The sequence below is a fragment of the Pseudophryne corroboree genome, chromosome 4 (assembly GCF_028390025.1).
Source record: "Pseudophryne corroboree isolate aPseCor3 chromosome 4, aPseCor3.hap2, whole genome shotgun sequence".
NCBI classification, from domain to species: Eukaryota; Metazoa; Chordata; class Amphibia; order Anura; family Myobatrachidae; genus Pseudophryne; species Pseudophryne corroboree.
In genome coordinates this window covers 735370985-735397755 of record NC_086447.1, presented here as the reverse complement: position 1 = coordinate 735397755, position 26771 = coordinate 735370985, and the positions used below count along the sequence as shown (strand labels likewise).

General features: G+C 47.0%; 1 long non-coding RNA gene across 2 annotated transcripts in view; it reads left to right on the top strand.

Annotated features, from left to right (window-relative positions):
* Window positions 1-26771, top strand: part of LOC134910261 (uncharacterized) — a 1286324-nt gene that overhangs the window by 962591 nt on the left and 296962 nt on the right. For both annotated transcript variants that reach the window (XR_010176155.1, XR_010176156.1), the window contains exon 8: window positions 17337-17932. This is a non-coding gene — a long non-coding RNA (uncharacterized LOC134910261). The remainder of the gene's footprint in view (window positions 1-17336; window positions 17933-26771) is intronic.

Sequence of the window (26771 nt, the reverse complement as noted above, 5' to 3'; positions counted from 1 at the left end):
AGTTTCACACAAGGTCTAGCGACGCTTTTCAGTCGCACTGTTGACCGCTGAGTGATTGACAGGAATGGGGCGTTTCTGGGAGGTAACTGACCGTTTTCCGGGAGTGTGCTGAAAAACGCAGGCGTGTCAGATACAAACGCAAGCGTGCCTGGGGATACGGGGGAGTGGCTGGCCGAACGCAGGGCGTGTTTGTGACGTCAAAACAGGAACTAAATAGTCTGAAGTGATCGCAAGGTAGGAGTAGGTCTGCAGCTACTCAGAAACTGCTTGAAAAAATGTAAACGCCGTTCTGCGATCCTTTCGTTCGCACTTCTGCTAAGCTAAGATACACTCCCAGAGGGCGGCGGCTTAGCGTTTGCACTGCTGCTAAAAGCAGCTAGCGAGCGATCAACTCGGAATGAGGGCCACAATACCCACAGATAGCAGAGACGCTTATACACACAATACCCACAGGTAGCAGAGGCAGAGCCGCTTATACACACAATACCCACAGGTAGCAGAGCCGCTTATACACACAATACCCACAGGTAGCTGAGCCGTTTATATACACAATATGGCCACAGGTAGCAGAGCCGCTTATACACACAATGGCCACAGGTAGCAGAGCCGCTTATACACACAATGGCCACAGGTAGCAGAGCCACTTATACACACAATGGCCACAGGTAGCAGAGGCGCTTATACACACAGGCCCTCATTCCGAGTTGATAGCTAGCTGCCGTTGTTTGCAGCGCAGCGATCAGGAAAAAATCTGCACTTCTGCGCATGCATATGGTGCGCACTGCGCACGCGCGACGTACTTTCACAAAAGCCGATGCAGTTTCACACACGGTCTAGCGACGCTTTTCAGTCGCACTGTTGACCGCTGAGTGATTGACAGGAATGGGGCGTTTCTGGGAGGTAACTGACCATTTTCCGGGAGTGTGCTGAAAAACGCAGGCGTGTCAGATACAAACGCAGGCATGCCTGGGGAAACGGGGGAGTGGCTGGCCGAACGCAGGGCGTGTTTGTGACGTCAAAACAGGAACTAAGTAGTCTGAAGTGATCGCAAAGTAGGAGTCTGCAGCTACTCAGAAACTGGTTGAAAAAATGTAAACGTTGTTCTGCGATCATTTCGTTCGCACTTCTGCTAAGCTAAGATACACTCCCAGAGGGTGGCGGCTTAGCGTTTGCGCTGCTGCTAAAAGCAGCTAGCGAGCGATCAACTCGGAATGAGGGCCGCAATACCCACAGATAGCAGAGACGCTAATACACACAATACCCACAGGTAGCAGAGGTAGTGCCGCTTATACACGCAATACCCACAGGTAGCAGAGCCGCTTATACACACAATGGCCACAGGTAGCAGAGCCGCATATACACACAATGGTCACAGGTAGCAGAGCTGCTTATACACACAATACCCACAGGTAGCAGAGCCGCATATACACACAATGGTCACAGGTAGCAGAGCTGCTTATACACACAATACCCACAGGTAGCAGAGCCACTTATACACACAATGGCCGCAGGTAGCAGAGCCGCTTATACACACAATACCCACAGGTAGCAGAGCCACTTATACACACAATGGCCGCAGGTAGCAGAGCCGCTTATACACACAATGGCCACACATACAAAGTATTGAAGAAAAAACTGAGGCCCTTTGGGTGACCATAGAAACAGGGGAGAAGTCAGTTATTCTTATTGGCGTGATATACAGGCCACCAGGACAGGAAGAAGAACTGGACAAGAACCTATTGCAGGACATAACTAAAATGGCATTAAAAGGAGAGGTAATAATCATGGGAGACTTTAATCTTCCTGATGTAAACTGGGAGGTGTCTGTTGCTAGTTCCACTAGAAGTAGAGACATTTTAAATTCCCTTTAGGGAGCATCCCTCCACCAATTGGTGAGGGAGCCCACTCGGAAAGATGCAATATTAGACTTAATACTTACAAATGGAGACAGAATATCGGATGTAAAAGTGGGTGAAAACCTGGGATCCAGTGATCATCAAGCAGTATGGTTCAGCATAAAGACAGAGACTGACTCATCCCACACAAAAACAAAGGTGTTGGATTTTAGGAAGGCTGATTATGAAGGGATGGGAAAATGTGTAAGCAATTCTTTGGCAGAGTGGAGGAACTTGGAAGCAGTGCAGGAGAGGTGGGAAACATTAAAAAGTGCAATATTAAAGGCAACAGACCTTTGTATCAAAAGTGTTAGGAAAAATACAAGGAAAAAGGAAGCCAGTGTGGTTTGCGAAAGAAGTAGCAAATGTTGTAAAAGCAAAAAAGATGGCTTTAGGAAATATAAGCAGACACAAAATAATGAAGACAAAGAGATATATCTTGTTAGACAGAAGGAGACTAAGAAAGTAATCAGATGTGCAAAGGCACAAGCTGAGGAGAAAATGGCTCAGTGGGCTGAGCCGCTTATACACACAGTGGCCACAGGTAGCAGAGCTGCTTATACACACAATGTGTTGCGATGCAGGGGGGGTGCGTTTGGGAGAGGGGGGGTGAGGTTGGGTGATGGGTTTCAGAAGTGCTGCGGGTGGGGGAGGTGTGGGTGCGGGGTGGTGCGGATGGGGTATGTAGATGCTGCGGGTGGGAGAGTGGTGGCTGCGGGGGAGCTGTGGATGGGGGAGGGGGTCTGGAGGTCCAGTGAGTGGTAGTCCAGAGGTGCTGTTGGTGGGGGAGGGGCAGGTATGGGAGGTCAGCGGATAGGGGAGGGTGTCTGTAGATGCTGTGGGTGAGGGGAGCGGTCCGATGGGGGAGGGGGCCGGAGGTGCTGTGGTTGGGGGAGTGGCGGGTGCGGGGGTGCTGCAGGTGGGGTAGGGGGTCCGGATGTGCTCGTGGCCAGGGGAGGGGTGGGTACGGGGGTGCCGCGGATGGGGGAGGTGCAGGTGCACAGCGCAGGACGGAATTAGACGTAGCAGCTTGTGGTCAGACAGGGGGCGTGACCTTTGCATGTTAGGTGCTTTTATCAACTATATTTAAAGTGTTCACCACTCACCAGAAAGTGACGGGATAATTCCCTGAATCCTGCCACCCAGATCTGCACTACATCTAGCCATCATGCTGCCATGCTTTCCCTGTACTCTCCGCATAACCCTGGCGCTGCCATGTACCCATTAAACAACCCTGGCGCTGGCATGTACCCATCATATAAGCCTGGTGCAGTCATGTATTCATCATATAACACTGGCAGTACATGTACCCACCATATAACCCTGGCGCTGTCATGTCCTTATAACCTAGCTGGGCCATGGCTATGCTGTGTCCCTGCTGTACCTAGGTTACAGTATCCTGTGCCCTGGCACACACTCTGAGCCCCCGGTCCAGCACCTACCTTCAGCACACACTTATGCCCGCTGTCCCTGTGGTATCACTCCAGCACGTTGCCGTTGATGCCCAGGCCCAGCACCTGCTTGGAGACCTTGTAGTCATCGGTAATGGCATGATTCTTGATGGGCTGAGTCAGAGCCGGGAGGCTGTTAGTGCGGACTGTGTCAGGGCCGGGAGGCTGTCAGTGCCTGTCCCCGGCACATTGGCATTCTCCTCCATGGTGCCCACTCAGGACTGTGCGGCAGCCACCAGACTTATGGCCGCAGCTCGGTGCTGGAGTCCCAGAGACTGAGGCTGCTGCCAGTCCTGCTTACAGTCACCAGCTCTAGTGTCACCAGGGTGCGGGGACGGGGAGGGGACTGTGCGGCAGCCGCCAGACTCACGGCCGTAGCACGGTACTGGAGTCTCGTAGACTGAGGCTGCGAGTCCTGCTTACTGTCACCCGCTCTAGTGCCACCAGGGTGCGGGGACTATGAGGGGACCGGGAGGGAACTGTGCGGGGAGGAAGGAGGGAGGGGACTGGGTGGGGATAGGTGGACCGAGGGAGGGGACTGTTCCTGCCCTGCATCCAGCCACCCAGATCTGAGACTCTATGACTCCGCCCAGCGTTATACAAACAGTCACTCTGGGCTAATATATAGGAGATTCTCTTTAAACTTTATTCTTCCCTTCTTTTCTCTATAATATCTCACTCACATGTTTTCATTTCTTGTGTCTTACATTAGTGACTTCCTGTCTAATCTGTCACATAGCCTGTTGCCTTCTTTTCTCTCTCTATCACCTACGTTTCTTTGCTGCTTAACCACTTAACTGACGATTTATTTCGCCAAAAACCTCTCCGAAATTGTCGGGATTTTTTATTAGTGAATTAGGTGAAGAACATCAATTTAACCCTATCCCAACTTTCAATGGCACGCTGATTCTGTGAGACAGTTATCTGGATAAGGAAGTCCTAGGAGTGCCGCAGAACTAACGTCTACTGCTACCTATTTCCTCCTGAAGGCACCCAGGTATTTTTTGTGCCCTCGAACAGTAATGTGATGTGCAGTATAGAAATGGTGGCACTCACGGCACCCACAAATGAAGACTTGTATGCGCCCGCAGGCTACTCCAACATTTTCTTTTATACTAACATTCAGCAGGGATACCCTGACAAAGGTTGTTATAAAGCAAAATGTTGGAGTAGCCTGCGGGCGTCTGTGAGTCTTCATTTCTGTGTGACGAAGAGTCTGCGAGTGCTACCATTTCTATATTGAATATCACATTACTGTTGGAAGGCACCGCAGCAGGTTACAGAGTGCATACTACCTCAGTCTCCGCCCTCTTATGCTTGGCTCCACCCCCTCTTTGGAAACCCCCCTTCACAAATCCTGCGTTTGCCCCTGAGCTGTGCAATCTCTACTTGCTCATCAGTGTCAGGCAGTCATCACAGGCAACTCATTGATGTTTTGAAACATCAATGTTTTTCTGCCCTGTCTTTAGGCAGAGCACCCTGCCTGCTTTGGTCACTGTGTGGTCGCCAGTGCTCTGTAGGGTCTCACTTATCAGCATCTTGTGAACGTTTGCACTGTGTTGTGTAGCATGACGCTGCATCAATACTGTGCAATCCTTGCTGCAGAACGGGTCTATGCAGAAGGATCATGGCACTGCCAGAAGGTTGCCATGCTGTCTATTTTCTGAACTAGGTCAAGGGTGCTTGGGAATCCAAGCCATGCTCAATGCTCAGCTATAGAAAGGTCGCTCTACAATGGTATGTGAGCTGTACTCTGGGTCCTATGGGTGGGACAAAAAATTATGGTTTTTGGCCAAACATTATGCTAGTAACCTCAATTTTACTCTGTGTTAAATCGCTGAGTTTATTACATTTGTTCTGATTACCAGTGTTCGTAGTATTTAGAGTGTGCACCTACAGGTGCACCGTCTCCCTGTCTCACTATTTTTTTCCAGGATGCATTTTGTGTTTGCAAATAGTTGCAACTTGTTTCTTCTATACTCACAGCTGCACGGATCCCTCTGCCCTGTGCAACAGTATTCATTATACAGGTTGAGTATCTCTTATCCAAAATGCTTGGGACCAGAAGTATTTTGGATATCGGATTTTTCCGTATTTTGGAATAATTGCATACTGTAATGAGATATCATGGTGATGAGACCCAAGTCTAAGCACAGAATGCATGTATGTTTCATTTACACCTTATACACACAGCCTGAAGGTAAATTCAGACAATATTTTTTATAACTTTGTGCATTAATCAAAGTGTGTGTACATTCACACAATTCATTTATGGGGTGGGACGGGGAGGACGCGCACTTCACCCCGCGGTGAAGTGAGTGATCTAACTAGATTTGGCATGCATGCATGCCAAATCTAGAGCCGGCGACAGCAACACGCGGGACTGCGCACTAAGGGCTTTCTAGAGTTTGTGTGCATGCGCAGTAGTAAAAAGAAAGTTGCTCAACTGCGCACACATCAGTATAGCGTCCACCTCTGCAACAGGCCCTGCGATTGATTGCATTTTGTGGAGCCTGGCTCTCAGATAATCACTATTGTTTGATGTGGGCATTATTACTGGTGCTGTTATTTGATGTGGGCATTATTATTGGTGCTATTATATGATGTGGGCATTATTACTGGTGCTATTATTTGATGTTGGTATTATTATTAATGCTATTATTTGATGTGCCCATTAATATTGGTGATATTATTTGATGTGCCCATTAATATTGGTGATATTATTTGATGTGGGCATTATTACTGGTGCTATTATTTGATGTGCCCATTAATATTGGTGATATTATTTGATGTGGGCATTATTACTGGTGCTATTATTTGATGTGGGCAATATTACTGGTGCTATTATTTGATGTGGGCATTATTACTGGTGCTATTATTTGATGTGGGCATTATTACTGGTGCTATTATTTGATGTGGGCAATATTACTGGTGCTATTATTTGATGTGGGCATTATTACTGGTACTATTATTTGATGTGGGCAATATTATTGGTGTTATTATTTGATGTGGGCAATATTATTGGTGCTATTATTTGATATGGGCATTATTAGTAAGGCTATTTTTTGACCACCCTGACACCTGCTTAGAGTACCTACTGTACTGATTATTCAAAGTTTGTTGGCAGGTCATCTCATCAATAAATTCTACTTTAAGTTCAGTGCATTGACGCTGGTACAGTAGGTTACGCTATGTGAGTGAACAAAAAGTAGGTCAGACGAAACAAAAGCCTAGCTGCTCTTGCTGTACAGTATCATAGGACAAATTGCAGTATGCGTTCCATAGCAGAAAGCAGAAATGAAACTTGTAATGACTCTTCATGTGCACAATCACACACATTGTGGGACATTGTTTTGTGAGCCATATACTTGTATGCTTTACAGCGTTTGACTTCAGCTCAGACTTTAACTGCACACACTAAACCTCAGTGTGGGTGGTTGACTATTATTTTCATATCTTTTGTAAAAACAATTCATGTCATCGTCTGCTAAACTCCTTTTGAGTTTACGCGCACACACACACAGACACACGGACACACACACACACAGACACACACACACAGACACACACACACACACACACACACACACACACACACACACAAGAAAAGCAGGCGAAAAACAAAAATAAGTTGAAAAAGTTTAAATAGTGTATGTCCAGCTTTGCAGTTCTATGCAAAAGTGAAAACCATACAGACACTGCACTTTCTGCATCCTTTAAATAACATTATTCTCAATGGCGACTGCAGTTTGGACTACTGTACCAAGCTTTTAAAAAGCTTAGACTGATCACACACAACACAAAAGTGTAGCAGCTCTGAGCAAAGTGTATGTCTCACTGAAATCCTTTTAGCAACCAGTGGCTGACGCGTTTCATTAAGCACTTATTCTTCATCAAATATTTGAATTCACTGTACTTCATGAGTATTTAACCATCCTTCACAAAAGGATAACTTATTGAAAATGATTAATCACCAAATCACCTACTGTATAACAGAAGTTTATACAGGCAACGTAAAACGATAATGCTTAACATTTCTACAGTTAAATTGATACACAATTATAAAAGAAAGTGATACTCAAAAATCATATAATGATTATAGATGCATATTTATAGAATATATATACAACTAGAAAACAAAAATAATAATAAATAAAAATCTATAAAAAATCTATATATACATTACTATCTATTGTGGCATACATACAGTGGTGCCGAGTACAAATTACCTGGGCCGGGCTGCTGGGGGGCCTGGAGGGGGCCGAGATCCGATACCCCCCTCCAATATAACTGTGCTGTTGCCAGCGTCGGCGGCGCTATCTTCCCGGTGATCTCTTTGGGAAGATGGTACCGCACTGTGCCAGAGTCTTTTCTCTCTAATGGCCAGCGTCATCTTCCCAAATATCACTGGAAGATGGCCGGAGAGGAGCAACCTGCTTGCTGATAACGTGAGGTAGCCCCCCTTCCTCCCCTGTGCTAAAATTGCTCCCCCCTGCAATTATATTATTTTGTACAGATTTCAATACTGAAGGACTTCGTCATGCCCCCTTTTTTTAAGTCACGCCCTCCACCCTTTACCGAAGCCCCGTGTGGCACTCTACGGCCCTGCATACATAAACTATATCATTTGAACAGAATAAAATAAAATGACCCCATATTACATAGACCGAAAGATAAGAAAAAATAGGATTTTAGTACCTACCGGTAAATCCTTTTCTCTTAGTCCGTAGAGGATGCTGGGGACTCCAAAAGGACCATGGGGTATAGACGGATCCGCAGGAGCCTGGGCACACTATTAAGACTTAAACTGGGTGTGAACTGGCTCCTCCCTCTATGCCCCTCCTCCAGACCTCAGTTAGAAACCGTGCCCAGGAGAGATGGACATTTCGAGGAAAGAATTTATAAACACGGTGAGTGTCATACCAGCTCACACCACGAACATACCGCAGAACGTGGCATTCAATAGAAAACCAGTCTACGGCATGAAAAAGACACAGCCACATGCTGAGAGAATATGTAACACAACCTGTGTGCCAACACAACCAATAATAAGACACCGCATGCCATGTCCTGAACATCGTCAGCAACAGTCTGACAGAGAAGAAACACCACTAGAGTGTAACCAAAACAATAACTGCAGACACAGTACGCACTGGGATGGGCGCCCAGCATCCTCTACGGACTAAGAGAAAAGGATTTACCGGTAGGTACTAAAATCCTATTTTCTCATACGTCCTAGAGGATGCTGGGGACTCCAAAAGGACCATGGGGTCAATACCAAAGCTCCAGAACGGGCGGGAGAGTGCGAACGACTCTGCAGCACCGATTGAGCAAACAAAAGGTCCCCCTCAACCAGGGTATCAAACTTGTAGAGCATAGCAAAAGCGTTTGAACCGGACCAAGTATCCACTCGGCAAAGTTGAACCGCCGAGACTCCTCGGGCATCCGCCCAGGAAGAGCCCATCTTCCCAGTAAAATGGGCCCCCACCGACTTCGGTGACGGCAATCCAGCCGTAGAACGAACATGCCAAATAGCATCACAGATCCCACGTCTGACCGACTGCATAACACAGTCACCCAAACCATACTGGGAACATATCAGACAAACAGAGACCCTGTTTCTCCAATCTGAGCCAAATTGGCGACCTAAATATTCAAATCCCTGGCTACATTGAGAGAATTTGAATCAGCTAATGCCTAAGTAACCACCGGCATCAAAATAGGCCAAATTCTGCGAAACCCAGAAACCACTCTCGGCAGAACTACTAACCGAGTTCTCAATTCCTCTCTATCCACATGAAAGATCTAACAAGGCTCTTGTGAGACAAAACCACCACTTCTGACACCCGCCTTGCGGATGTCAAAGCCAAGAGCATGACCACTTTCCAAGAGAGAAATTTTTGTAAAGAAATTATTAGGCCACAGTCCCAACTTTAAACTTGCATTCACACCGGTTTGTAAAGTATGGATAAGAACGACCTAGCTGAAAGACTTCCATAGGAGCCTTTCTGGATACAGACCAAAACACATAGTTACGCCCACTACAGTGGTAAAGCTTAGCCGTTACTTCTTTCTTAGCCTGAAGAATTGAGGAAATGACTTCACTGGGAACACCCTTTCGGCTTAGGATATGGCATTTAACCGCCACGACGTCAGACGCAGCCGCGGTAAGCCTTGAAACACACCCTGATCTTGTTGTAACAGATCCTCACATAGAGAAAGAGGGCAGGAATCTTCTATGAGTAAATCATGAAAAACTGGATAGCCAACCCTCCTTGGCTAGACCGGATCCAAGAGGATCGCCTGAACCTTTGTTCATCCCACGTTTATCACCTTCAAACAAAAATGAAAGCGGAGAGGCCACCTAGACCGACTAAAAAACACCCACGGTGTCACGAGGTTGTCCCCTGCTATAGCTTGAGCGTCCCATGACCTGGAACAATATCCCTGAGGCCTCTCATTGAGGCGAGACGCCAACATATCCAATTGCGACAATCCTCAAAGACTTGTCACGTCTGTGAAAACTTCTTGATGACGACTGAATTTCTCCCGGATGGAGATCGCGTCAGCAGAGGAAATCTATTTTTCCGTCGTTCACCTCCGGAACGAAGACTGCTAATATATCGTTTACCAGACTCTCCACCCAACGGCAAAACTGTGCATCTTCTGCCATTGCTGCTTTGCTCCTTGTTCCGCTATAGCGGTTTACTTGTGCCACCGCTGACAAATCGTCTAGCAGAACTAACACGGGCAGAACACGAAGAATACGTTTGTCGAAACTAACTCTCAATCCAAGAAAGTTTATAGCAGACAAGCTTTCCAACTAGACCTTATCCCCTGGAAACACGTCCCTTGCAAGTACTGCTCCACAGTCTCGGAGATCTGTATGCACGGACACCAGGATCTACACCCGGAACCCGAACCTTCATCCCTCTAGAAGGAGAGAACCGAGCAAACACCACAGGAGCGATGTCCTGGCCGTTAGGATTATATTCAGGTGCATGTGCAGGTGAGACCCGGACCACCTTTCCAACTGGTCTCTTGAAAACCACTCTGGCATTAGAGTCTCTCACCAAAAAAGGCCACTCCGGCCGCAGCCAACCGGTTAAGTAACGGAACACCTTGATGAAGTGTCCCAGTAAAACCGATCCAACTCTGGATCTTCAGACCTCTTTTCACATGGAAAAACACCGAACTTTAACCGGTCATTATCTACTCTGAAAACCACCTCCAACATCAGTGTTGTTGGAAACAACAGCCAATCCCTGTGTCGAAGAACAGTCAGAGAGAACCAACGATTTGCACCTTTATACAGGGACCACTGGACAATGTCCTGATCCTGACGCACCTCTGTATGGCGTTGCATACTATCTTTCCTTCCAGAGTGGAACGGCAAGAACTATTAGAAAAACAGTAAGGGGAAACAACCGTAACTCAGAATGTTCCCCTTTGGATTCTATAAATAACCCACAGGTCCTAGTCTATTCCTGGACCAACTGAAACATAGTAGACAAGTGCCCACCGGAGTGGGGACCAGCCCGATAGACCCAGCGACAAGTGGTGGATGTGGAGGAAACAGAAAACGACACCCACTACTGCGAACCTAACAAGGCTGCAGAACTCTTACCTTTTCACCTTCCACTGTCTGCACAGAAAAGGAAAAAAGAACGGTATCGAACCAGTTAAAACGACTGCATCCCACAAAAGAATGCGACACCAACCGTTGTGAAAGAGGCTAACTCACGAAGTTAGATTTACCAGTGGAATCCGCCGAGATTGACTGAACAGAGGCCACACCAAATAGCTGTATACCTCCCACCAACATCTCCCGGAGACATCCTCCGCATTTTTCCGGTCACACCTCCTGCTGTCATGTGGCAGCCTGCTGTAATGTTATAAGGTAGAATAAACATAGGCAAGCCTACCCACACTGGGTAGGGCAATTCTATCGGATGCCTACCCGAATACAACACTCCCTCAAGTGCATACAGCGCAAACAAGGTCAAAGTATAGAAATAAAATTTCACTTAGCTGCCTGTGTATGATCCTTTGTGACCGGGCTCTGCGTCGACCAGGAGTTGACTGTCATAATTTTCTCTCCGCGTTGTGAAGAGAATAATATTCGGACTCCTTGAGAGGATCGAAACCAACTCGTCACGGCCAATCTAGAGCTTAATCAACAGAGCGACCAGCACATGAGAAGAATACCATTATTTCAGCATTCATGGATATACCTCATGTAATACACAATAAAACACATATATCCTAACCATGCATATAGAACCTATATCTACATATATACACATATAGACATAACCTATACGCAAGTGGATTGACCCGACCTGTCAGGTCCCTAGTGACAGTAATGTGTTGTGAATGTATATGACCATGTACTGACATGCCCCCGATGTGGATCTACCAGGAGTGTTATGGTCGACAGAAACTTAGTAAATGTCGACAGCAAGGAATAGTAAGCGGGCAAAAAATAATCACGGAACCCCGAGGGAAGGATACAAATACAATTTTGATAACACTCCCCCCACATACACCAATATACAAGGCAATAACAGCCTGATCATTTTTTACCCAGGAAATACCGTTGATGCCGACAGGGCATCCCCAAACAACAGTATCTCCCCTATCGTGTTTACTGTTTTAAGCACACAAACACCAATTTGCTAATACTTAATTTCCCAAATCAAGTACCGCCATGCGCCGGCGAAGCCGACAGTTATCCCCACAGCAGCTTGTGACAAAGCCCTCACACCTGCTGACATATGTCAACTAACCAATAGAAGGTACAAACAGGGAAACAGATAATTTATGTAATAGAAGAGTGATTATGCGTCCATTATCAAACCTAATGCTATATGACACCCATATAGCTTTAAAAACACTGTGCCCCCCCTCCATCTTACTATCCAGTCCTGGCGGGGATATGAAGAAAATGGCGCTGACTCCTCTGTGAGGGATAAGCTCCGCCCCTTCCCGGCGCGCTTAAGCCCGCTCAAATTAAATAAATATATATACCCAAATTGAGCTGGGGAACTTATATACAGGGAGTAGCCCCCTGTATATATCCCTTTATGTCTAAACGCAGCCCAGGGCGCCCCCCCTGCGCCCCGCACCCACGGAATCCGTTGGTGTGTGGGAGCCATGGAGCACAGCGCGCACGCTGCGGTACCCTGGCGGGGCGAAGACACCCGGTGTCCGCGTATGTTCCCCCGCCCGGGATCATTCAATAAATGCTGCCCAGGGCGCTCCCCCCCAGCGCCCTGCACTCTGCAGGCCGATGGTGTACGGGAGCAGGGAGCGCAGCGCTACCGCTGCTGCTCCCTCCCGTTCGCAGCGCACTGGCGGGGCGGGCACCGAAGTATGTCCCCCCGCCAGTGATCTACATATTATACATACTATATTACATATATATATATACACTGCCCAGGGCGCTCCCCCCCCAGCGCCCTGCACCCTGCAGGCCGATGGTGTGTGTGGGAGCAGGGAGCGCAGCGCTACCGCTGCTGCTACCTCCCTTTCGCGGCACACTGGCGGGGTGAACATACCCATATGCTGCCCAGGGCGCTCCCCCCCAGCGCCCTGCACCCTGCAGGCCGATGGTGTGCGTGTGGGAGCAGGGAGCGCAGCGCTACCGCTGTTGCTCCCCCCCGCGGCACACTAGCGGGGTGAACATACCCGGTGCCCGGGCACCTAAATATGTCCCCCCGCCAGCATTTTAGACCCTCAGCAACATGCCCCCAGGGCGCTCCCCCCAGCGCCCTGCACCCTGCCAGAGACGTTGGTGTGTGGGAGCATGGAGCGCATCGCTACCGCTGCCGTTACTGAAGTCTTCTGCCGTCACTGAAGTTTTCTTTTCTTCCAATACTCACCCGACTTCTTTCTTCTGGCTTCTGTGAGGGGATTGACGGCGCGGCTTCGGGAACAAGCAGCTAGGCGCACCAAGTGATCGAACCCTCTGGAGCTAATGGTGTCCAGTAGCCTAAGAAGCAGAGCCTTTGAACTCAGAGAAGTAGGTCTGCTTCTCTCCCCTCACTCCCACGATGCAGGGAGCCTGTAGCCAGCAGGTCTGCCTGAAAATAAAAAACCTTACAAAGTCTTTCAGAGAAACTCAGTAGAGCTCCCCTAGTGTGTGTCCCATCACTCCTGGGCACAAAGTCTAACTGAGGTCTGGAGGAGGGGCATAGAGGGAGGAGCCAGTTCACACCCAGTTTAAGTCTTTATAGTGTGCCCAGGCTCCTGCGGATCCGTCTATACTCCATGGTCCTTTTGGAGTCCCCAGCATCCTCTAGGACATATGAGAAAAGGGGGAAAGGTATTTTATATTTTCCCAGCATTTACAAGTGAAACAAAGATCTCAAGCAAACCACAAAATTTCAAAGTCTCTTTTAGGGGTATATTCAATTAGTAGGCTTTTAGCAGCTGGGTTAAGTGCCCGGACCTATACAGTTATATCCTACAGTAAGCCCCATATCTGACAGAAAATGCTCGTAAAGGAAAAGATTCCGTGTTAAGTTCCCGGAGCTATGCAGTTACTGTGCACAGTAAGTCTGCGTTAAGCAACGAGGGGGCACTTCAACGCCATTTTCGGTTTTCATCCTTCTGCGGAGTGAGCAGACATCCACGTATAGTGACGTTTCGGGGGTTACTGTGGGCAGTATGTGAATAGATCCGGGCATTTAACCCAGCTTCTGAAAACCAACAGTGAGTCGGGTGGTAAATTGAAGGTGCCCATTAATCTTTTGGATGAAGTGTCCTTAGTTTAAAAATCCCAAACACTTATTGTAAGTTTACAAAACCTAACTTCTCCACAGCGGCGTTTCTAGAGAGGAGGGGACCCGTGTGCAGACTCCGTGTGTGGGCCCCCTCCCCTCCTGTAGCCGTCAACGCTGCTGTTAGCGCTCTCAGTGCTGGAACTATGGCACAGTGCCAGAGTCTACAGCACATGCACAGGACTCCGAAAAATGGCCACCACGCCATTTTTTTGTAGTCCTACGCATGCGCTGTAGACTCTGGCACTGTGCGAGAGTCTCCAGTGCTCAGTGCGCTAGCAGCGGCGGTGACGGCTACGGGAGAGGAGGTGGCCCACACACAGTCACCGATGGATGCCAGAAAGGGTGCAGTGTGCGCGGTGTGGGCCCCCTCTGGACCCAGGGGCCAGTGTTCCCCGCAAACACTGCACCCAGTGCCGGCGGAACCCGCTCAGCGAAGGGATGCAGTGCAGGTAGGCGCCAGGCAGGAGAGGCGCTCTAACTGCTCTGCATCCCTTCACTGCACTGTTGTTGCCGGCTGCCGCTGCGCATACCACTGTACAAGCAGCGGCAGCCGGCAGCCTGGATCGCGGATCTTCTGTCCCCCCCCCACTCCTGCCCCGCCGCTGATGTCTCATCCTCCCCTCCTGTGTCAGCGCTGGCGCGCTAGTAAGTGGAGGTGTGGGGGCGGGACCAGCAAAGGACAGCTTCGGGAGCAGAGAGCTGCAGTCACTGCTGACTGCAGTTCTGCCAGGAGCCACTAGGTGCCCCCATCTGTATGGACGGAGCCATCTCATCACATGGACTCAGAAACAAAAGAGACTGCCCGGGACCAGTACAGAGGAACTAAAGTGAGTTTTCTTTTTATGTGTGATTGTCTATCTATCTATCTATCTATCTATCTATCTATCTATCTATCTATCTATGTGTCTGTCTATTATCTATCTATGTGTCTGCCTATTATCTATCTATGTGTCTGCCTATTATCTATCTATTTATCTATGTGTCTGTCGATCTATCCATCTTTCTATCTCATATCTATGGGGGAGTGTATGCTAGATTCAAGTGGCCTAAGGGACCTTTTATGACAGGGGGAGGAGGCACGACACAAGGGGGAGGAGCTATGCCAGCGGGATAGGTTCTCTACTATCCACGCCACCAACTATTACCTATAGTAATCAGGTGGTGAGCAGAGCGGAGCGAGCGTACTTTTCGGGTACCCTGTTTGCCCGTAGCTCCTCCCCCTGGTGACGTGTCTCCTCCCCTAGTGACGTCTGAAGGTCCCTTCTCCCACTCCGATTTAGAACCAACCATTTTAGCATAGCAGGGCTGCGATCGCTTGTGCAGCCCTGCTATGCTAAAAAAAGTTTAAAGCAAAACAAGACCAGACCTGCAGCTACTCCCCAGTGTGACGGATCTAGCGATGATGTTCCCGGCTGTGACGTCAGACATCCGCCCCCCAAACGCCTGGATCCGCCTGTGTTGGACTCACCACACCTGGAAGACGGTGAGTATCCGCCCCAGAACGCCTCCTGCCTGTCCGTCTTCTTGCGATCGCCGATGCAATCACATTTCTCGCTGGCGACGTCGCTTCCCGTGACGGCCGTCGCCAGGCAATGCTGCGCGTGCGCAATGCGTCCGGCGCGCATGCGCAGTTCCGACCCGTTTGCACTGCAGCGAAGAACCGATGCGTGCGAACAGGTCGGAATGACCCCCAGTGTGCGGTGTAATGTGAACAAGATTATGCTACTATGTGGAGTAATTTGAATTGGTACTATTGTGTGGCCACACCCCACCCGCTTCTTGCGGCGTGTGACTTCGGTGCGCACTGTCCCTTTATTAAGTATGGGAGGGAGGGCACAAATTTATAGTTTGCAGGGAGGCGCCGAACACCCTTGCACCGGCCCTGACTGCACCCATTGCTTCTCCATGAGTTCTAGTCATTTTAGTACTAGCAAATGTAAGACTGGTCATTTCAGTTCTAGCACATGTAAGACTGGTCGTTTCAGTTCTAGCACATGTAAGACTGGTCGTTTCAGTTCTAGCACATGTAAGACTGGTCGTTTCAGTTCTAGCACATGTAAGACTGGTCGTTTCAGTTCTAGCACATGTAAAACTGGTCATTTCAGTTCTAGCACATGTAAAACTGGTCATTTCAGTTCTAGCACATATAAGACTGGTCATTTCAGTTCTAGCACATGTAAGACTGGTCATTTCAGTTCTAGCACATATAAGACTGGTCATTTCAGTTCTAGCACATGTAAGACTGGTCGTTTCAGTTCTAGCACATGTAAGATTGGTTAATTTCAGTTCAAGAACATGTAAGATTGGTAATTTCAGTTTTAGCATTTGTAAGACTTGTCCATCTCCATTTGTCTCTAAATTGAGCTCAACCTTTATGTGATGTTTAATCAAAAATGATGAGAAAAAAAAAGTAATTGATCAGTGAGGCCACTTGCACATACAGTATATGTAAATAAGTAGACCTGTAAACATTTGGATGGGAGTATGACATGTACATAACCAGTGAAGTGCAGGTGCAGCAATATTGTAGTCCTCAACATTAATGTGTAAAACATGCAACAACAAGAAAAAAGTATACATAATATTTAACTATATAAAGCAGGCCTGGCCAACCTGTGGCTCTCCAGCTGTTGTACAACTACAAGTCCCATCATGCCTTGCCACAGATTTGCTATTAGGGAATGCTAAAACTATGGCAGGGCATGCTGGGATGTGTAGTTTCACAACATCTGGAGAGCCACAGGTTGGCCAGGCCTGATATAAAGTATATTAATGATTAATCAGTATAGATATGACTGTACAGATGGAATTCCGTATATTATGTTGACATTCACCATGTTGATATTCATATTGTCAACAAGAGAATGTCGAACATGGTCATAACATTGACAATATCTTTTTTAGGATAGTCTAACTCTACTCCTAATTCCTAATCCTAACAGTATTGCCGATATTTTCACTATATTGAGATTTCACATGTTTACATTTTGTCCATGTCGACAAATTCCAGGTATCAACATTTATGATATTGACATCATAACTGTTAAAATTGTGGTGTCAACATTATGATTGTTGACGCAGTGTCGATATTCTGACAGCATACTGTAAATACGTATAGCCATGTATAAGTATTTGCTAAGATGTAAGCTACTGTATTATAATACAAAATGGAGATTTAAATTATCTGTACACTTACTCAACAGGAAGCTGGAGAAATTTAGTATGGGAGACCAGTCCTGTTGTGCTGTTTCCTGGAAAAAATTCTGATGTCTGCTCATTGCATAAGTCCCACACACAATGTTCCACTGACTGGCCTTGTCACCATAGAATTGGATTTGTCATGGAAGAGAATGGATGGACTGTCTGGCCTTGTGACCATATAGTTGGAGACTGTGGCCTTTTCACCACAGAGTTGGATTTAGCCTGGAAAAGAATGGACTGTCTGACCTTGTCACCATGGAGTTGGATTTGGCCTGGAAGAGAATGGATTCTCTGGCTTCATAACCATTTGGCCTGCATTAGAATGGACTCTCTGGCCTCATAACCATAGAGCTGGATTTATCCTGGAAGAGAATAGACTGTCTGGCCTTGTCACCATAGTGTTGGATTTGCCCTGGAAGAGAATGGACTATCTGGCCTTGTCACAATTGAGTTGGATTTATCCTGGAAGAGAATGAACTGTCTGGCCTTGTCACCATAGATTTGTATTTGTCCTGGAAGAGAATATACTGTCTGGCCTTTTCATTGTCGAGTTGGATTTATCCTGGAAGAGAATGGACTCATGGGTTCTTCTGTGGAGGTAAGAGTGCAGGATTATTCTTAGAGGCATTGTGGTGTCATTTGTAACTGCATAATATGCGCACATACGTACAGTCCATTCCACCTTTTATCTTGTTTATAGCAATGCGTACATGGTGTTGATTTTTTGGGATATCGGTCAAGTCACTTGCCATTACTACTATGATCCTACTTTGATCTGATGGATTGCAAGCTGTAACTAAATTGCAGTATAGAGATGCAGTGCATGTGTTTCAACTGTAATTGAATGATGAAATATTACGATATACATAAAATAGGTTTCTCAAGATTCATATTTCCATTCAGAAAAATAGTTATGTAAGAATAACTAAGTAAATAACTGACCCTGTGTTTGTTTAGGTTTCTTGACAAAAAACTTACATACTGTATGTTTTGTTCCTTCAACCCCTTTGTTGCTCCAGTGTGATTCATCTGTATAATGTAATGGGGGGAGGGGAGCCAATGGAAATCAGAAGCTTGAAATACTTGGAAGAAAATGTAAGGCTGCAGAATTCATGAAGATTAAGTTTCTTTAGATAAGGGTCTGATGCTGAACTGTTTATTTGCTCGTGGTGATTTTGATGCTTAGTCATTATTCAGGACTCAAAATAAGATTTCTTGCCAACCTCTAACTGCAGCCAACAAATTAATGAGATTGACCCTGGAAAATAAAAGTGGTAATTTCACATTTATACTGGGGAGTGGTATAATGAGGTAAACTAAGGGCAACAAATGTAGGGAATTAATTTAAAACAAATATATTTTATTTTTGAAAGTCTAATATAGTGATTTACAGTACCTTGGTGTTAGACTGCGACAGGTTCTTGTTTGATAACTACAATCCATTCAAGTCCAAAGAAAACAAATTGTTCGGTAAAAGAATGACCTCGGGAATAATGAATAGACATGGGTTGTTTGCTGCCTCACAGTACTGAGGTCTTGAGTTTTATTCCCACAAAGGTCCTATTTATGTAGAGTTTGTATGTTCTTCCCATGTTTTAGTTATTTTCCTTCCACAATCCAAAAGCATACTGGAAGGTTAATTTACGTATGTTTATATGGAATACATCCCGTCAGTGATGATCCCGACATTGGAGGGGGTAAGTATTTGGACCTCTCCCCCATCCCTCCCCCTACCCTAACTTGGGGAGATGGTTGGTCTATGGCTAACCCCCTGGGATTCTCTGCTACAGCTAACCCTCACAGGGTGACGGCTAGGGATAATCCCCCCTAGTGCATAACCTTACCCCCTCCCCCGGGCCCTAACAGTGAGACCGATACTTACCTTTGGGATGTTGGCGCAGGTCTCCTGAGTGGTGTTGGGAGTCTGGCGTCAGTCATGTGTGTGTACATAGCCTTAGCCTCTGCTGCAGCAGGGTCTGCTCTGAATTACTAAAATGCATTGTCTGGTAAAGGGATTGGCATTGACTGTTTCCAGTCATTTAAATCACTTGTATCCATGCCTCAAGTACTTTTGGTTGTTAGACTGCTATGTTTGAACTGTTTGGGTAACAGTAGTGACTTTGCTAACTTGGGTTATGATAGAATTTTGATAAATCAGGGAACAGTTCCTAACAGTTTCAACTCATGAACTAAATCTTGGTGATGACTGTGTTTTGTTTTTAGCAGTGAGTGGGGATAGATTGAAGGGGTGGGAGTACTTATGTTTTAGACAGACTATATGGTTTTATGTAGAGATGAGCTGGTTTGGTTCTCAGAGAACCAAACCCTATCGGACTTCACGCTCCGAGCCCGGATTAGAGTCAGGCTCTGGTTTTTTTGCCTGACTCGGAAACCAGAACGAGGCAAAATGTCATCATCCTGCTGTCAGATTCTTGCGGGATTTGGATTCCATATAAGGAGCCGCGCTTCCCCGCCATTTTCACTCTGGCATTGGAGAGTGCAGAGAGAGGACGTGTCTCCGTTCTCTCAGTGTCCGTGTCTTGTGCTGTATTTGTCCAGTCACAGTGGTTGTGTCCTCTTGCTGCCATATGTCCAGTGCTGCTGTATAAGTCCGGTCCAGTGGTGCTGTCTTGTGCTGCATCAGTTCAGTGGTGGTGTATTGTGCTGCATCAGTCCAGTGGTAGTGTCCTGTGCATCAGCCATCAGTCATTCCAGTGACCAGGCAGTCCCAGTGGTATACTCTGCTGCCATATGTCCAGTGCTGCTGTTTAATAATAACAAGTCCCTTACAGTGTTGCTGTGTTGTCCTGCATCAGACCAGTGGTGTCCTGTGCATCAGCCATCAGTCATTCCAGTGACCAGGCAGTCCCAGTGGTATACTCTGCTGCCATATGTCCAGTGCTGCTGTATAATAATAACAAGTCCCTTACAGTGTTGCTGTGTTGTCCTGCATCAGACCAGTGGTGTCCTGTGCATCAGCCATCAGTCATTCCAGTGACCAGGCAGTCACAGTGGAATACTCTGCTGCTATATGCCCAGTGCTGCTGTGTAATAATAAGTCCCTTACAGTGTTGCTGTGTTGTCCTGCATCAGACCAGTGGTAGTGTCCTGTGCATCAGCCATCAGTCATTCCTGTGCTGCACATTGTGTTATATAACTCCAGAAAAATAATTGAGAACAAAAATTTGGAGGATAAAATAGGGAAAGATCAAGAACCACTTCCTCCTAGTGCTGAAGCTGCTGCCACTAGCCATGACATAGACGATTAAATGCCATCGTCGTCTGCCAAGGCCGATGCCCAATGTGATAGTAGAGGGCATGTAAAATCCAAAAAGCCAAAGTTCAGTAAAAACCCCAAAAAATAAATTTAAATCATCTGAGGAGAAACGTAAACTTGCCAATATGCCATTTACGACACAGAGTGGCAAGGAACGGCTGAGGCCCTGGCCTATGTTCATGACTAGTGGTTCAGCTTCACATGACGATGGAAGCCCTCATCATCCCACTAGAAAAATTAAAAGAGTTAAGCTGGAAAAAGCACAGAAAAGAACTGTGCATTCTGAGATGGTATCACTAATCCCCAAGGAGAGTCCAAGTGTGTTGGCGGTTGCAATGCCTGACCTTCCCAACACTGGACACACCCCCTGCAAGTGCTGGAAGGAGCACCCACAGTCCAGTTCCTGATTTTTAAATTGAAGATGTCACTGTTGAAGTATACCAGGATGAGGATATGGGTGTTGCTGGCGCTGAGGAGGAAGTTGACTATGAGGATTCTGATGGTGATGTGGTTTGTTTAAGTCAGGCACCGAGGAGACACCTGTTGTCCGTGGGATGAAGAAACCCATTGTAATGCCTGGGCAAACTACCAAAAAAGCCACCTCTTCAGTGTGGAATTATTTCTCCACAAATCCAGACAACAGGTGTCAAGCCATCTGTTGCCTCTGTCAATCTGTAATAAGTAAGGGTAAGGATGTTAACCACCTAGGAACATCCTCCCTTATACGTCACCTGCAGCGCATTCTTCATAAGTCAGTGTCAAGTTGTGAAACTTTGGGTAAGAGCGTAAGCAGTCCACTGGCACCTAAAGCCCTTCTTCCTTTTGTACCCAAGCTCCTGCAAGCCACACCACCAACTCCCTCAACGTCAACTTCCTCCTCAGTCAGGAACGTCAGTAGTCCTGCAGGCCACGTCACTGTCAAGACTGAGGACTCCTCTCCTAACTGGGATTCCTCTGGAGGATCCTTGAGTGGTACGCCTGCTGTTGCTGCTGCCGCTGCTGTTGTTGCTGCTGGGAGTCGATCGTCATCCCAGAGGGGAAGTCAGAAGACCACTTGTAGTACTTCCAGTAAGCAATTGACTGCCCAACAGTCCTTTGTGAGGAAGATGAAATATGACAGCAGTCATCCTTTTGCAAAGCGGATAACTGAGGCCTTGACAGCTATGTTGGTGTTAGACATGCGTCCGGTATCCGCCATTAGTTCAGTGGGACTTAGAGAATTGTTTGAGGTACTGTGTCCCCGGTATCAAATCCCATCTAGGTTCCACTTCTCTAGGCAGGCGATACAGAGAATGTACAGAGATGTCAGAAAAAGTGTCCTTAGTATCCTACAAAATGCAGTTGTACCCACTGTCCACTTAACCACAGACATGTGGACAAGTGGAACAGGGCAGACTAAGGACTATATGGCTGTGACAGCCCACTGGGTAGATGTATGGCCTCCCGCAGCAACAACAGCAGCGGCACCAGTAGCAGCATCTTGCAAGCGCCAACTATTGCTTAGGCCTCTATTTCCATAAGAGGCACACAGCTGACAACCTCTTATGGAAACTGAGGAACATCATCGCAGAATGGCTTACCCCAATTAGACTCTCCTGGGGATTTGTGATATTGGACAGCGCCACCAATATTGTGCGTGCATTACATCTGGGCAAATTCCAGCACGTCCCATGTTTTGCACATACAATTAATTTGGTGGTGCAGAATTTGTTGAAAAATGACAGGGGTGTGCAGGAGATGCTGTCAGTGGCCCGAAAAATTGCGGGTCACTTTCGGCATTCAGCCACCACGTGCCGAAAACTGGAGCGCCATCAAACACGCCTGAACCTGCCCTGCCATCACCTGAAGCAAGAGGTGGTAACGAGGTGGAATTCAACACTCTATATGCTTCAGAGGATGGAGGAGCAGCAAAAGGCCATTCAAGCCTATACATCCACCTACAATATAGGCAAATGAGGGGTAATGCACCTGATTCAAGCGCTTGCCACACATGAAGTCAGTTCAGTCACTGACAGCTTGAGTCAGATCATTCCTCTCATCAGGCTTTTGCAGAAGCAGCTGGATACATTGAAGGAGGAGCTAAGACGGAGCGATTCTGCAAAGTATGTGGGCTTGTGGATGGAGCCCTTCATTCGCTTTACCAGGATTCAAGTGTGGTCAATCTGTTGAAATCAGAGCACTACATTTTGGCCACCATGCTCGATACTAGGTTTAAAGCCTACGTTGTATCTCTCTTTCCGACAGACACAAGGGTGCAGAGGTGCAAAGACCTGCTGGTGAGTAAATTCTCAACTCAAGCAGAACGTGACCCGTCAACAGCTCCTCCTTCAACTTTACCCACCATTGGGGCTGCAAGGAAAAGGATAAGATTTCCTAGCTCACCTGCTGGCGGTGATGCAGGGCAGACAGGAGCGAAAGCTGACATCTGGTCCAGACTGAAGGACCTGACAACGATTACTGACATGTCTACTGTCACTGCATATGATTCTGTCACCATTGAAAGAATGGTGGAGGATTATATGAGTGACAGCATCCAAATAGGCATGTCAGACAGTCCATATGTATACTCGCAGGAAAAAGAGGCAATTTGGATGCCCTTGCACAAACTCCAGTGTGTACTCTGAAAAAGAGTGTTTAGTGCAGCCGGTAACCTTGTCAGCGATCGGCGTAGGAGGTTACTTCCACAAAATGTGGAGAAGATGATGTTCATCAAAATGAATTATAAATTCCTCCGGGAAGACCTTTACCAGCAATAGCCTACAGAAAGTACACAGGGACCTGTGATGGTGGATTCCAGTGGGGATGAATTAATACTCTGTGAGGAGGAGGATGTACACAGTGAAAGGGTGAGGAATCGGAGGATGAGGATGAGGTGGATATCTTGCCTCTGTAGAGCCAGTTTGTGAAAGGAGAGATTGATTGCTTCTTTTTTGGTGGGGGCCCAAACAAACAAGTCATTTCAGCCACAGTCGTGTGGCAGACCCTGTCGCTGAAATGATTGTTTTTTTAAAGTGTGCATGTCCTGTTATACAATATAAGGGTGGGCAGTGCCGTAACTATCTATGGGCGAGAGGGGCATTGCACACAGTGCAATGCGCTGTGAGGCGGAAAAACTCTGCATACACCCGCCGGGTGGAGAGAACTGCTAGTTTGATGGGTGCCTTGTTCGCCTCTACGACTCCCTTATCAATCCTTCTTCTCTCTCCATCCCCCCCTGCTGCGCAGCTGCTGCTCCGCTCACCAGCGTTGCTACTGTGGAGGACTGGAGGCGTCACCCGGCAGCAGCTGATCTTGAGGGTAGGAGGCTGAGACGCTGAACATGCTCTTCAGCAATCCCTTCTCCCCTCAGCTGCGCTACTCAATGCCAGGCGTGACGTTATCATGCGCGCCCAGGGCAGCCAGGAATCCTCTTCCTCTTAGCCAGCCAGTGTTTGGCACCTGACATGGGGAGCTGCAGCAGCAGAAGAGCCAGGGAAGACATGGAGCAGGGACCCTACACCAGCGCCTGTCATCGCTGGATTCATCCATCCAGTAGTCAGATTTACACCAGCGCACACCACCACCACAGGTTAGGTTATTAAAGCCCCACTTCCATCCCCTGGTGTGCCTCTCGCCTGCTCCCTTCATAGCTCGACCCTCCATAGCTCACCTCTATCCCAAGCCCTCCCCCGCACGTTCCTCTTACTCACTCTCTAAACCTCCCCCTGCATTCCTCTCACCGCCTAAACCTCCCCCCGTGTTTCTCTCACTCGCTCCCCCGTGTTCCTCACTCGCTCTCTCCCTAATCCTCCCCCCGCGTTCCTCTCACTCGCGCTCTCTCTAATCCTCCCCTTGCGTTCCTCTCACTCGCTCTCTCCCTAATCCTCTCCCCGCGTTCCTCTCACTCGCTCTCTCCCTAATCCTCCCCCCGTGTTCCTCTCACTCACTCTCTCCCTAATCCTCCCCCCGTGTTCCTCTCTCTCGCTCTCTCCCTAATCCTCCCCCCGCATTTTTCTCACTCGCTCTCTCCCTAATCCCCCCCCCGCGTTCCTCTCACTTGCTCTCTCCCTAAACCTCCCCCCGCGTTCCTTTCACCTGCTCTAACCCTAGCCCTCCCCCAGCATGGTCCTCACCTGCTCTAACCCTAGCCCTCCCCCAGCATGGTGCTCACCTGCTCTAATCCTCGCTCTCCCCCCACGTTCCTCTCACCTGCTCTAACCCTCGCTCTCCCCCCACGTTTCTCTCACCTGCTCTAACCTTGCAAAATGTGTAAAAAAGGGGACTCTGCTTCTGTAATGTGTAAAAAAGGGGGACTGCCTGCCTAATGTGTAAAAATGGGACTCTGACTGTTGCAATGTGTAAAAAGGAGGACTCTGCTGCCGTAATGTGTAAAAGGTGACACTACCTTTCGTTAGGTGTAAAAGGGGGCTCTGCCTGCTGTAATGTGTCAAAGGGAGCTCTGTGGCCATGCCCCTTTCACATGAAGCCACGCCCCTATATATTTTGCATATGTAAGCGGGGGGGGCGCCGATGCTGTTTCTTGCACACAGCGCTAAAATGTCTAGTTACGGCACCTCTTTTTCTTCTTATCATCATGTGCTGTTTGGGGACTATTTTTGAAAGTGCCATCCTGTCTGACACTTCTGTATATGTCCAGTGGTATTGCCATTTAATTGCAGTGATTTTGCCGTTTAATTGCAGTGATTTTGCCGTTAAATTCCAGTGATATTGCCATTTAATTCCAGTGATATTGCCATTTAATTCCAGTGATATTGCTATTTAATTCCAGTGATTTTGACGTTTAATTCCAGTGATTTTGCCGTATAGTTCCAGTGATTTTGCCGTATAATTCCAGTGATTTTGCAGTATAATTCCAGTGATTTTGCCATTTAATTCCAGTGATTTGGACGTATAATTCCAGTGATTTGGGCATATAATTCCAGTGATTTGGATATATAATTCCAGTGATTTTGCCATTTAATTCCAGTGATTTGGACGTATAATTCCAGTGATTTGGGCGTACAATTCCAGTGGGAATTGTTTGTGTCACTTTGCTTAGTCATACAGCTACCTCATTGCACCTCTTCGACATCTTTGCATGAGGTGCTGTTTGGGGCATAGTTTTTGAAAAGTGCCATCCTGTCTGACACTGCAGTGCCACTCCTAGATGGGCCAGGTGTTTGTGCCGCACACTTGTGTCGCTTGGCTTAAGTCATACAGCAGCCTCGGTGCACCTCTTTTTCTTCTTTGCATCATGTGTTGTTTGGAGCCTTTTTTTAATATCTCTCCTCCTGTCTGACACTGCAGTGCCACTCCTAGATGGGCCAGGTGTTTGTGCCGCACACTTGTGTCGTTTAGCTTAATCATACAGCCACCTTGGTGCAACCTTTAGGCCTAAAAAAAATATTGTGAGGTGTTCAGAATAGACTGGAAATTAGTGGAAATGAATGTTATTGAGGTTAATAATAACGTAGGACCAAAATTACACCCAAACTCTGATTCTAGCCGTTTTTATGTTTTTTTCAAAAATCATCCAGATCCAAAACCAAAACCACAACACAAAAGGGTGGTTTTGGCAAAACCAAGCCAAAACCAAAACACGAAAGTGGAATTAGAACCAAAACATGAAAAGTGCCAGCCGCACATCTCTAGTTTTATGTTGATTAACTCTCTCTAACTCTAACCCACGTCATACAGTTCCATCAGGGTCTTGTTGTGACAGGCCAAACAATTCTCATGTTTTCATGTTGCAATTTAACAGGGAATAACTTTTTATTTTCTTAGTCTACCCAGAGAGGTAGGTTCAGGGGAAATTTGAGGATAACTACTTGACAGAAACGGTAGTGGACAAGTGGAATCATATCCCATCAGAGGTGGTAGAGACTAATGCAGTAGAGCAATTTAAACATACTTGGGATAGACATAAGGATATCCTTACAAAGAACTAAGAATCTAATAGGGTTTGAGGTAATAATAAGGTTACAAAAGGGGCAGAATAGATTGACCAAGTGGTTCTTATCTGCTGACAAATTCTATGTTTCTATGTTACCCAAGCAAAAATGATTTTTGTTTTATAATTTATGAAGATAAAGAAGGGCAAAACTGGCAAATAGCAAACAAGTTTCTTTATTTTTTTCAGTTTTTACTATTGTATACTTAGCTTAACTATCATAATATTATG